Below are 13,565 nucleotides of genomic sequence, written 5' to 3' on the forward strand. Positions count from 1 at the left end.
TTCGATAAGTTGCAAGTGCTATTTCTCGGAGTATTTCTCGGAATAACTGATGGCGCAACTGTGTCTCGGAACAAGGTCGAGCGCAAAGAGTCAAGTAAGGGACCACAAGTGTCGCACCCAACTCACCCAACTTCGCACAGAGAACAGGACACGAGACACTCACACGACCCATCGACCGAACAAGCGGGAAACAATAGCCTGCGTTCGCTTCTAACAAGAGCCGAGCCGTTCCGCGCCACTCGCGCCGTTCGAGAGAGTTGTCACCGCCGGCGCATCCCACGGCCCTCCTGCAGTGTGGACTCGATGTACCCGTGCCCACAAAGCAGCCTGTCGGACAGAAGTCCGTCACCAACTCTGCCATCGACTCAGCGACCAATGCATTGTACACGCTCATGGGGCAAATTTAATCGGGAGGTGTAATTACGAGCCCCGAAGAAAAATACGGACTAAGTAAATTACGCCATGACCGTTTTACGAGTGCGGTAGCCACACTGCGCCGGAAGCACGCTTTTCTACGGCAACAACAAGAAAGCCTTGGGATGAATCTTCGGAGAGCTCCCTCCGGGGGTCGTTCAATGCATGTGCGCGGTACACGGTGGCTAAATCACGTAAATATACTCCCCGCTTGAATGACTGTTAGCTTGCCTACAGGTTCAAATGAAGACTGCGTGCGTGCTTTCTTTCGCTTTCTTTCTCAGACGTGTGAAATAAGCAAAACAAGCCCGCGACTACAGCAGCGCGATGACCCTTCGCGCCGCGGCAACGCACCTCGAGCCGCTGGCTCGTCTCCAACGTCAATATGCTGTCACGCGTCCGGTGGCGAGACGGGAGCAAGCACGATCCGTCCATCGTGGAAATCGCGCTGAACCGCGAGAAACCCCGCCGTCCATCAACAAACGCATCGATAAGACGAGCACACGGAGCAGACGAGCACCAACACGAGGTGCACGTCCCACCGCGCATATACTTCAGCGCGCATACCGAACGGAGCGATAACCCGCGTCAACGCTCCGAGATCTCCAAAAGAGCGCTCCTGCAGTTGCAACGCGCAAGGCCAAGCTTCCGTCACGCGTCGTTGCGCTTGAATTCGCGTACGTGACGCAGCCGCCACGGCGCTTCCATATTCCCTTATCTGAATCATCATCTCCGTCCAGAGCGCCTTTCATTCAAGGGAAGGTGCGCAGCAGCGCACCGCGGAACCCGCGCAGAGAAGGCATCCATTATATGAGGAGGGGCAGCCGTAACGCGCTTCGCATACCGCGGCGTCCCAGACACGGCGGGAATCCCGGCGCCCGCACACCGACTGCGAGAGACACCGAGCGCAGCAAGCTAAGAAGAACGCCACAAAAATTCCGAGAGTCAGCTAGTAATGAAAAGCGTGACAACGCCTATTTGCTTCCGCGACGCTACGTTTCCATGGCGTTGTAGCAGCACAACCAGGACAGCGCATTTTCCTTGATCTTTTAAGCACCTTTTCAGTAGATCGCGTGAGATCGCTGGGTCAGAGACACCTTTGTGGTGTCGTTATATGCCACCGTCAGTTCTTTTAGGGGCGAACCCCTTAGGGGCTGGGGCAGTTGGCGTCTGCTGTGGTCGTCGTCGCCGCCGTAATCTTCGTTCGTCTCATGTAGTCCCGGTACTAAAACACCACGAAACTCGCTTACACCTCGCGCTAGAACTTAACGGGTAATAAAAAAACACCGGGACACTCGTTTGCGCCTCGCGCTAGGGAGCTTCGTGCTTCAAAGACAAGAGACTCTTACAGCAAAGCTGTATACCTCTACACCCCAACGGTTTCATCTCCGTTGGCAAAAACGCCAGGGCGCCAAGAATACACTTACACTGCATGCTTCGCCCTTCCCCAGCTAGTTTGACGTTAGTGGAGATGGCCCGAGATGTTTTTTTTATCGTTCTACTTTAAACGCGACAGCGTTATCAGGCTTTGCGCTCTTGAGCCCAAAGGACCCGGTTCGATCCCGGCCGCGGTGGCTGCTTTTCCGGTGAGTGCGAAAAGCGCTAACACCCGTGTGTTCGGATTTCGGCGCAAGTGAAAGGACCTTAAGTGGTCGAAATTAATGCGGAGCACTCCACTTCATAGCCCAGCGGCAGTTTCGGTAAGTTAAAGCTCGCAAACACTAAATCAATCAGGGTTATTAGTTTTATTTTCCGATTTTTCCGCGAATGCTAGCCGTCCGATATCAGCCACGCTCATCAAGCGCCCGCGGAAGTACGTCATCGCTGCCAACCCGAAACTACGACTGAAGTATGATACGGGCGCTCGTCTGAATCTCGAATACGACGCAGCGGCATCATCGGTGTGGGAAGATTTGATTGATTGATTGATTGATTGATTGATTGATTGATTGATTGATTGATTGATTGATTGATTGATTGATTGATTGATTGATTGATTGATTGATTGATTGATTGTAGGGTTTAACGCGCCGACGCAACGCAAGCGATGAGGCGCGCTATAGTGAACGGCTCCGGATTAATTTTGACAACCCGAGGATCTTTAACGTGCGCCGAAATCTCGTACACACGGGCGTTTTTTGCTCTTGGCCTCCATCAGAAAAGCGGCCGCCGCGGCCGGGAATCGAACCCGCGTACTCGGTGTGGGAAGAAGGACAATGATACTACGGCAAAGACGAAAGAAACGATGCGTGATTTCAGCATGCGCAGTGCAGTTCGTTCTAGGCTCCGTCAGCATAGAGTTTCTTACGAGATATAACAGAGAGGAAACTGGCGCTACAACAGCATGGAATCATGGGAATTCACAGGAGAACATATAGTTTTCCACTATGCTTCGTAATTGGCTTGGCCTGCAACATTTTTGCAAATGTGAAAATAAAAGTGCAGCAAAATCGACGATAAAATTGTTTATTTACATGGAAAATAAAAACACGCCGCGGCAATAAAATAAGGCAGGTTTCTTCCGTTTTCTGCTTGCTTCTGTAGATGGAGGTTTATAGGCGAACATTATCGTCTGCAGTCGTCTGCGATTTTGACGGGCCAAGCCAGCTGCTACAAAATGCTGTTAACTTCCGCACTACTTCACGAAGACACATTTTAATCGTTTTATTATCCTTTAAATTTAAAAGGAATAAACTATCAGAACAGCTCGTAAATCCTGCAAACACACGACAAATCATTCGCGCCGCGGTCATCTCATAGGCGACCGACGCTCGCAGACGAACTCCCGCAGCAGCCATTTTATCATTGTCCTGTGCTAGCGCCTATTGGCGCAGTCGACCGGATGGCTTAACTGCGCTTACGCAGCACAGACCAAAACACGTCAAGAAGTCGGCGAGGCTTAAGGCGGACTCACCTGTTAGCATTCCAATGGGACTTCAGACTTCATGACCCACGGGCTCAAAAAAACCATCGTGCCCCGATGCGAAAAGTTTTGCAGATCCATGAAAATGCTTATTCTAGAAATATGTCACTTCTGTGTTAACATAAAGAAACAAAACTCTCGCTTGCTACACAGCTAGCGCGATCTACTGAAAACGAGATGAACTAAATTGTGTGTCTTATTTGCTTTTTATTTCGGTAAACAAATGCTATATTTCTAAAAAAAGCAAACTAGGCTGCTAGTAGCATTTTCACGGATCTTTAAAAAGCTTTGTATCGGTACACGATGCTTTTGAAGCCCGTGGGTCACGAATTAGCGAGTCCTGTAGTATCGTGATCAAGTGAGTACCCCTTAATGAAAAGGCCTATCCATATACGAAACCCGCCGCGGTGGCTCAGTGGCTAAGGCGTTGCGCTGCTGAGCACGAGGACACGGGTTCGATACCCGGCCGCGGCGGCCGCTTTTCTGACGGAGGCGAAAAGCAAAAACGCCCGTGTGCACGACATTTCGGCGCACGTTAAAGATCCCCAGGTGGGCAAAGTTAATCCGGAGCTCTTGACTACGGCGCGCCTCATCGCCTGCGTTGCGTCGGCGCGTTAAACCCTACAATCAATCAATCAATCAATCAATCAATCAATCAATCAATCAATCAATCAATCAATCAATCAATCAATCAATCAATCAATCAATCAATCAATCAATCAAATCCATCGACATACAAAAAATCTCTTTCATGGGGGCCGCGCTTGTACACCACCAAACCCTGTGAGAGCAATTAACGGAATCGAAACTTCAACGGTAACCGAACGGAGTTTACCGACGGAAGGGGGGTCTGCAGTACGTATACATACGATCGGCCTCCGATATCAGCCGAGGAGTCTAATCGCGAACTGCTGCAACCGGTCGCTTCAAGCCACGCGGCTTGCTGCCGAGCCGTTGAGAGATTCCTGGCGCGCTGAAGTTGCGCAAGCACGGGACTCGGTGCGGTTAGGTTGCCGCGCATGCATGTACCCGCCAGCGGGAAGCAGCAGCGGGCAGCTGCGAGCGAGGTCGTCGTGAAAGCCGCTGCGACGGCGCTGTACCGACCGGCATGCGGACCAGAGCGCACTCACTGCCCGCCGCCGAACAAGCGCGCACTGTGGAATTTGGGTCGATATCTCGCGACCAGTTTCACATGTCCTCGGTAATTAAAAAATGCCTCCGTGTTTACAATCTACTTCATCGACTGTCATTGATCCAGCAACCCCTGCTTGTCCGCCTGCACTCGCTGTTTAACCCTCTTTTATAGCATTTTTAGTAAATCTAAAAAAAAACCTCTGCAGTTAATGTTTGTGCGCGAGATTTTATATTCCTTTGTTCAGTTGTATACGGCGGCATCGTTTTGTTCTTGCCATTTTTTGCACTTATGAAATACATTCTTTCACACAAACGTTTGCATCAACTGACATTTCAGTACCCAACAGAACGCGTGCTACATTTCGTACGATATCCACACGTTATTCAGTACGCCATTAGCGACCCACTCCGTAATTATGACAAATAAACAGCGGCGTTCGAAGTCTGGCCGATCCCTCAACGAACGTTTCGTTAAAGGCTTCCCCGAGATGCGACTCAAAGCTGACCAATGGGATTCCCACAACCGTTTCTCGAGGTACGACAGCAACGGATGATACTGAGCTATGCCTGTGCGCGAACTAAAATTAGCCCTTTCTAACTTCGCAAACACTTAATCTTGTTAGTCATCGATCGCTACAGCACATGTGCGAGGCAGAGGCAAGCACCGAGCACACAACCTTCATATAAGAATCCCGTATCAAAGCCATGTGAAGCCACCACACATCACACCCCACATGTGCTTGCCAACTCCACATCTGTTGTTGAACTATAGGCGTTTCCTTTTGCCTATTATAGTTTCGCGCTTTTTTTGTCTCCGAGCTTAGTCGAGCGAGAATAATGTGCGTCACTATAACCATACTTCACCGAAAGCATTCTTATACTGGTACTTGTCAAATGTTCGCATTTGCGTCAAGCCTGAGGGCTGGGATGGAACCGAATATTCCGCCATCTTGGTACACCCGTACACCCCTGCAGACGCGGGGTAAATTTCGAGTTGAACGAACATCCTGCGCCGTGTGCCTAATGAGCTATAAGCGCAAAAGTTATTCCGACGGCGTTTTCACCACGCCAATTTGTTTCATGGAGTAGAATTGCAACCGAGCTCCTTTACTTGAAATGACCTCGAGATGACGCAGTTGCCAACGGTATTTGTCTCGCATGAGAGCGTGAGCTTTGCTGTACTAACACGAAACCCTGCGATCGACCCCCATCTCCATTTTTCCGCTAGAGAGTGTGTCCCAGACTTCCGTAAACCCTCCTCCACTATATTGAGCTCCTGAATACTGTATATCTCGTCTGCTTCAAATATCGTCACACCGTCGCCGCTTTGGAATCCAGCAGTCTCCTCTCTTACAAACCTTTAAAATAGGTTGGAGGACGTGTTAGCAACCTCCATAACATGCGATTTGCAAACAAGTTGCTTGCTGAATAAGCCTCACCTACGAAGAAAAATGTCCCGTTACGGCTCGAAGACATACTAGGCCGAAAGACCCACAAATATCCACTGGTCTCAAAAAAAAAAATCTTTTGTTTCATTCCACTCGGTGAAGGTGCGTGACCAGGTAAGCTCGAGTCCACAGCCACCCGGTTACGACGACAGAGGAGAAGTGAAATTCAGAATGGAGAACCTCAACTTGTCTTGGCGACGGTACCGCCGTCCCGAGTAGCCGGGGGAAACTAGACACGCAAGCTCTTGGAAAGTCTACAAAGAGAGCGTGGTCTGAATGTAAACACGGCCGGTGAGGGTCGCACAGCGGCATACCTTTGAGAAACCATTATTGAGAAACCCCTCCCAAGATATCACACGTCTCCAACGAACCCTAATATGCATGAACGACTGATTGCCGCCTACCCTTCCCTCATGCTCTCCCTTCCTCAACAACGGTCATGTGCCCCCTCCCCCAATCTGAATAAAAGTTATTCAATTTAATTCAATTTTCTATCACAAAAATCAATCGGCCATGCATTTTCAATTAAACAGATAGTTCAAATGTTACTTAGGTGGTGATGTCTTTCCTGAAATATGCCCGATGTTTCGTTTTTGCTCAACAATGTTGACAAAAATGAACAATGCCACCAGATTTAGGTGTTTTGGAATGTTATGCTTGTAAAAACGTATTGTTTAGGAACACTTAACTTTGGACAGGGCGGTTAAATCGAAGGACATACACACAGACATACCGAGCCCGAGAAAGAGTACCGCCTTTAAAAGAAACCATTGGATTTTTCAAGCAGAACATCAACGCACAACTGGCACTCGCAGTGAGTGTCCCTTACTTTTAAAATAAATGTGCGCTTGATATTTGATAGCAACAAAAAAAAAAGCGCGGTGAAAGCAATATTGACCCAAAAACAACAAAAAACAGCTCGCACGAGCATGGACCACGTGGCACAGGTAGTTCTACCTTCAACAGTAACAAAAGGTTCCAGCTGATGGTTCGAGCAGTGGAACGACGGAAAATTGAACTGACTAGGGCCAACCTCCTCCGTGTTTATCGCGGGAGGACCGAAAGGGAGGAATAAAGCACGAGACGTGAGCGGGAGGGTGGAGACGTACATTTACGTGACAGAGGCGTCGAAAGACTATCGTCTTTCGACGACATTTGCAGCGACTTAAGCAGATACCCGGCCAATATTTTTTTTTTTCGCTTCTAGTTTTACCGTTGCTGATTTCAGTTATGGTAAAAATAGAAACCATGGCGAGATTATTCTTCCGCCTCTCGGACTTCGTAACGGCTCACAAAATGTGTGCATAAAACCGAATTATTAGGGGCGCAACCCCATAGGGGCTCGGGCCGTTGGCGTCTCCTGTCGTCGTCGTCGTAATCGTCGTCTCATGTAGTCACGGCACTAAAACACCTGGAAACTCGTTTGCGCCTCGCGCTAGAACGTAACGCGTACTGAAAAAACACCAGGACACTCGTTTGCGCCCCGCGCGACAGAGCTCACAAAACGTGTGCATGAAACCCCATTATTAGGGGCGAAACCCCTTAGGGGCTGGGGCCGTTGGCGTCTCCTGTCGTCGTCGTCGTAATCGTCGTCTCATGTAGTCACGGTACTAAAACACCGGGAAACTCGTTTACGCCTCGCGCTAGAACGTAACGCGTACTGAAAAAAAAAAAAAAAAACACCTGGACACTCGCTTACGCCCCGCGCAACAAAGCTTCGTGCTTCAAAGACAAGAGTCTTCTACAGCAAAGCTGTGTATACCTCAACCCCGAACGGTTTTATCTCCGTTGGCAAAAACACCGAGGCGCCAAGAATACACTTATACACTGCATGCTTCGCCCCTGCCCAGCTAGTTTCACGTTAGTGGAGATGGTGCGGGATTTTTTTACTCGCGTAACCGCCAGGTCGGTAAACCGAGAGGTTACAACGTTTGCTTGGAAACCAATAGGGCCTGGCTTTTGTTCGCAATGTGCTAAAAGTGTCCAATACGAAGCAACGCAACAAAAAAAAAAAAAAAAAGGAAGACATGGTTTGAGAACTTTTAAACCTATTTCGTTTAAAAAAAAAAACGACCGCAGAACAAAGCGATACAAAGAAAAAGGAAAAACTCGTTTGAGAAATGCGGGGAATGCGGTTGGAAGACAGCTAAGGCGGCAAGGCGGGCGGACCGCGTTGACAGGCGCCTACACCGCTCGGTCAAAAGCCCGCTAGCGGCACGGCAAGGACCGGCGCCGCCCTTCCTTCAAGACCGTGCTTTCGGGTTGAAGCGGCAACTCGAACTATTTGCTCCGCCGAGCAGCCACGAGCGGGCGGCACCCATCTACGCGCAAATGAACAGCGGATCCATGCAGCAACAAGTTCCACAGCGGCAATTAGTCAACAAGATCGCAACTCCTAGCTATAACCTTGTTTTCGTCGGTTGTGGCATTCCTTATTTTGTGTCTTTCAGTACCGCGCTTGACTAGGACATTTTCGTAACTGAGCTATATGCATTCGCAAAGGAAAGCCATATAACACCGATCTAGACTGCTGGCTATTTTTCCCCCTTATGCATTCAACGAGCCCTTCATTCTCAATCATATTAAGGCACACGCGCGTGTGAGAGAGAGAGAGATAGCCCAGATAAAGAAAGGGAAGAATGATACGTGTGCGCGTGGTGATGCATACTCAGTGTAACCACCTCGATCCTTCCTTTTTTTTTTTTTTTTTTTCCACAGTTCATTTTGCACAACCAACTACTTTCTAGTGAGCGTCGTGTTTGGCACATCTGTGTTCGACTAAGCGTACGTGCGTCCGCAAACAAACAGCCGCTAAAAAACCAACCTAGGATACCTCTCGCTGCGCCGTTCAAAACCTTCATCGAGAGGGAATCTCGGCAAGTGCAGTTTCGACCGCGGAAACGGGCGACCACGCGGAACACACTCGGGCTTTTCCGAGTGAAGAGGCAGCGAGCATCCGCCGAATATCTAATCTCCGAATGGTGCGCATCCTACTCCGTGCGCGCACCACTGCGCGCTCGCGCAAGGAAGCCACGAATTCGCTTCCGGGTGCCAAGGGTCCGCTCTAGGCGGCAGAAAAGAGATAAAGAAAAAAAAAACTTGCCAGGGGCGATGTCAGGGAAGGTGAGCTAATCACCAGTGAACCAGTTCACTCGAACGGCGTCGATTACCTCGGGCGACGAACACGCGCGCACTTACTCAAGCATGAACGACGAAAAACCTCGAGGCGGCGATAACTCAGTCACTCCTACGCGGCGCGATCGAAAAATGCAACGTTTACGGCTGTTCCACTCAGTCGGTCGTCGAGAGCCCCACTTGAGCCCAGCGAACTGTGCAGTGCAGTAGACACCTTCAAGAACCTCGCTATCAAACGCTACGTAAATATAAGGAAAACGAAACAAAAACGACCTGAACTAGTAGGGAATTCGGAGTTTCCGTCCAGATAAAAAAAGAAAAGGTGTTACGACGCGCTGCAATGCATTTCGGTCAGCTGTGCTGCAAAAATCCGCTTTGATGGTCCGCGCTGAGAGGGATCCTTCCACATCGCCGCCGTTCGACCACCGAAGGCGTTTTCAACGCTCCGTCGAAAAGGAAAGCTTGCGGAGCGGACGCACGGGCAAAGAACTCGCTATGATTAACAGCCAGATGTTTACCAGCTAAGACGGCGGCAGCAGCAGCGCTCGGAAAAGCAGCAGAAGCAGCAATAAACACTCGGGCCGAATCGGTGAATGACATGCCGTGAACTCGGGAAGCCGTGCGAAGGCTCGCTCGGCTAGACCCATTCCACACCCACCGTGAATGCCGGCGGCGCTCCATGCTTTTCCTCGTGCGAAGCGTCGATGCGAAATCCAGGGACGGAGATCTTCGAAAATAGAGCGTAATCCACGGGCGAGCGCCGTAGCAAACATCCACCGCCGCCGGTGCACTTCCACGGGCACGGGTGCCGTTCACAAACACTCAAAATACCGGGGCTGAGCCGTCGGACGCGAAGCGCGCGCCGCCATCTTGTTTTGCGACGTCAGCCTATCCTAGTGGCCAAACTTCGAAACACTCCTTTCCGCCGCCGGAACGCGCCGCAGGGTGAATCCGCGCGGCGGCGTTCCGGTCGCTCGGCGGGCCGGTTTCTGTTCTTGTTTTCGCTTTCTCCAGCCGCGGGGCAGTACGGCTTTCAAGCGAGCTGACCCGCGCGCGCAGTTTTGCTTAACTGCGAGTCGTTTCTTTCTTTTTATTTTTTCCCCCACGTTGGAGAGCGTGACCCTTCGGCCCGCTTCTATGTGTGGCGAAATAGTTGCACGTCTTGGTGCGCCGTCCGCCGAGCACAGTGCCCGTTTCCTGCCTTCCATTCTGCTCGCGTCGTCGAACGCGGTTATCGCATCCTCTTTGTTTCTTTCGTTCTCTCGCGCTTCCGCCGACGTCGCCGTGGCTTCGGCGGCTTCGAAGAGGAAAAGTCCTGAGCGATTTCCTGCTTGACGACTTCCACATGAGAGCCTGGAATCTGTGCCGTACGTAACGCGCGCACCGCGCGTGCCTTGATCGTAGCGCGGAGCGGAGTAGGTTTCCCTGCGGACGGGGTTATTGAAGAAGGGGCCAGCCGCAATCAGGAAGCGCACGTGCGAAGCCGGGGTAGAAAGTCGATTACGCGCTTCGCAGTAAAGATTACTGAAAGGTGCGCAGTGCCGGTATACTGGAATGTGCCAATTGACGCTTCACGAGTGGTCTCATGGTTAAATAGTTAGTCCGTTTTGGAAAGTTAGTCGTCGAGGGCGACAAATCGTCAATAATATGGGGGGCCGCAGCTGTTCCTTGCATTTTCCACGGAGGTCTTGGTAATGTGTTTTATAGAGACTGGAGAATTCAGGTGAAGGGGTTGTGATGCTTTCGTCTGTAACCACGTCCGCCAAGCGTACGAGTAGAAAACGGCGAGTGGAATGGAAATTCAGGAAAATTCGGTTATATCGTTTTACTGAATCTGCCCGAAACTGTTACAACAGAGCGCCATTACTACTAGCAGGTATACTGCGATAGGTTCATACCGTAATAAAACAGCCGAGGGTAGTGGGTTCCCATAAATTACCGCTGCTAACAACGTACAGTGCACTCCATAACTTTTAGTAACGTCTTGAGGATTGGTGTAGTTTGGCGCGTTCCTTGTGCATTGTTATAGGTGCAGAAAGTCGATCTACACGTGGAGTATATTTTAACTGTCCGAGTTATGCGTCTCATGGCAGAGGTAGCTTGCTCGCATGTCAAAAGCCTACGCTATTTAAAAAAGTCAGGAGCACAATCTCCCTATCGTAATAGTGACTGAATGTCTATAAATGATTGTTTACATCTAGGAATTGGATATTTGTCGCCCTATGTTTCTTAAAATTTGGCGTGCCTTTGTGGGCCCTTTTACCGCTCAGCTAATTCGGCCACTTTTCTCTCAGATGAGTCCTTTTTCGTCGTTTCCTGGTATTCAGCCTTTCTTGAAGGGGTCGGCTATCTCCGAAAAAAGCGCACGCATTCACGTGAAGCAGCACACATCAGGTGATAATGAAACTCTAAAGTGCCGCCCAGCTAGTTATGAGCCGTTGAAACCCATTAAATTAAACCCGCACAGAGTAGGAGGGGGATGGTGATGGTATAAACGTTTTATTTGCCCTGAAATGTGGATGGTTGAGCAGTTCCTCTATTGCGGGGGCCGTCTCAGTCCAGGGTTCCCTGGTAGCCCTGGCCACGTGCGGCCAGTTGCGACCGGGATGTCAGCTCGTGCTGCTAACACAGGTCGCCGCAGGCCTGCTGGCCCTCCCACTGCTCAATGGTTCATGGGTTGGGAAGTGGTGGTAGAGTTAGAGTGGGATGGCACTCCCATACCATGTAGTATAAAGTGCATGGGGATGGGCAGTGTTTGCATTTGGGAGAGTACATGGCATTCCAGAAAGCGTGAAGGCCGGTGCCTCGTGGAAAGGTGTTGGTCTGGAGCCGCCGTAACATGAATTCTTCGGTCTGGTGAATGCACTGGCGTTGCTGGGTAAACTTGCACCCGGGGCCAATAAAATTTGTCACCCCTCAAATATACGAAACAATAAGTTATAATTAACAAGTACTAAGTTTGTTATTAATAATATTAATGTCTTCCATCGCTACCATATTAAGGCTCGTTCACACTTGCGACTTGAGCTACCAAAAGCGATTTCTGTCGCTCTCGTCGCGCGACAAGAGCGATTGGTTTCGACCAATTTTGTGCCTTCCATTTAGATACTAATGTAAAAATAACTTTTCGCGGATGCTGAATGCGTGGGCTACAAAATGTCAACGCAAGCATGCATAATATACAACATGCGATGCGAAATGATCGAAGTCACCGGATAATTGGTTGCTGTGTAGTTATTTATAAACAACGGGCAATATATCAGGAAAGTAAGCAGCAAAATAAGAAGCCGTGTGTTATCTGTACAAAATAAACCATAACAGCTACACGAGATTGGCTTACAGGATCTCATACGCCGACCGGGGTGCAAATCACGAATACACGAACACCGACTTTTTCAGTGAATTAGGCATCGATAAAAATCTCAGCAGTAAAGAGCACTGTAGTGTGTCGCTCGTGAGCACGAAAACCCCGTTATCAGCCAAGAAGTGGCCAAGAGGTAGTTGCGGCAGCATAGGGCGTAATGCGCCAAACCAGAGCGAGGGAGTTGGAAAGTGAAGGCTGATACGCGGCACCGTGAGAGTACCACATCGTGCAGTCGATACCAAGCGAAGGGTTGCTGGCAACAGCACTGGAGGTGTGAGAGAAAGTGTTGGGCCTCATCAGGTAGCGACACGCCAGAGGCATTCGGAAAGCTTTGCAGCCCGCTGTGCCGACTAAATCGTGCAGACGTCACGCAGGCTTGTAGGATGGTGGCCAGCAACGATAGGGCTGCTTAAAGGCAACACATGCAAGGCAACTAGCTCGCTTCATACAGATAGATTTCCGGTCTAGACAAATTTTCTGTCTAAACCTTAAACAAATGAAGCTTGAAGGACCACAGGCGGCGGCCTGGTTAAGTAAGGCTGGGGGACAAGTAGAAGTTGTCCCGGTAATTAAACAAAGTCGGACTTGCTTAAAAAAAGCCATTTCCAAATGTTGTGCAGGAAAAGTGGGTTACAATGTGAAAGCAAATAACCGCCCCAGAAATTCAGAAAGGACGCCTGCGGCTACTGTTTTCTCACTAGAGGCAGCCTCTGTGGCAGCAACTGCATGCTGGAAATCCATTTAGGTGAGCATTTCAGTACCTTTTAAGTAGATACATTGTCAACACTGTTTATTTTAATTGTTATCTGATTACTGAGAATGGTAGCAGATAGAAAGCGCGCGGCAGAACGCTTCGCCTGGCATAGAAACTGCCCCTGTCGCCCTACTAAATTATCGTATGACCCCAGACACTTTGGTACACCCCGTAAGAATGCATCTGTTGTTATCAACCCTGTACGCAGCCGTATTCAAATTGTGGACTGCAAGAAAAACCTCTACCTGCCGCCCCTTCCAAATGCCCTTTCCCCCGAGCAGTGGGAGATGCTGCTGTCTAACGGTCGCTTGGAGGACCAAGCACTCCTTGTAGCCCGGGCTGCGACACCACGGTCAACACATGGCTTCCTGAACTGAGGATCCACCCCCACAT

General features: G+C 49.9%; 1 protein-coding gene across 3 annotated transcripts in view; it reads right to left on the reverse strand.

Annotated features, from left to right (window-relative positions):
• LOC144146767 (unconventional myosin-XVIIIa-like) overlaps positions 1-9,955 on the reverse strand; it is a 198,370-nt gene extending 188,415 nt beyond the window's left edge. Inside the window, exon 1 of one of the 3 annotated variants that reach the window (XM_077678699.1) lies at positions 9,713-9,955. The gene's annotated coding sequence lies outside the window, so the exon portion shown is untranslated. The remainder of the gene's footprint in view (positions 1-9,712) is intronic. The other 2 variants (XM_077678696.1, XM_077678697.1) reach the window with 2 other exon arrangements.
• Positions 9,956-13,565: the final 3,610 nt, after the last annotated feature.

The sequence above is a fragment of the Haemaphysalis longicornis genome, unplaced genomic scaffold (genome assembly GCF_048455015.1).
Source record: "Haemaphysalis longicornis isolate Haplotype H1 unplaced genomic scaffold, Haemaphysalis longicornis Haplotype H1 scaffold_7, whole genome shotgun sequence".
NCBI lineage: Eukaryota > Metazoa > Arthropoda > Arachnida > Ixodida > Ixodidae > Haemaphysalis > Haemaphysalis longicornis.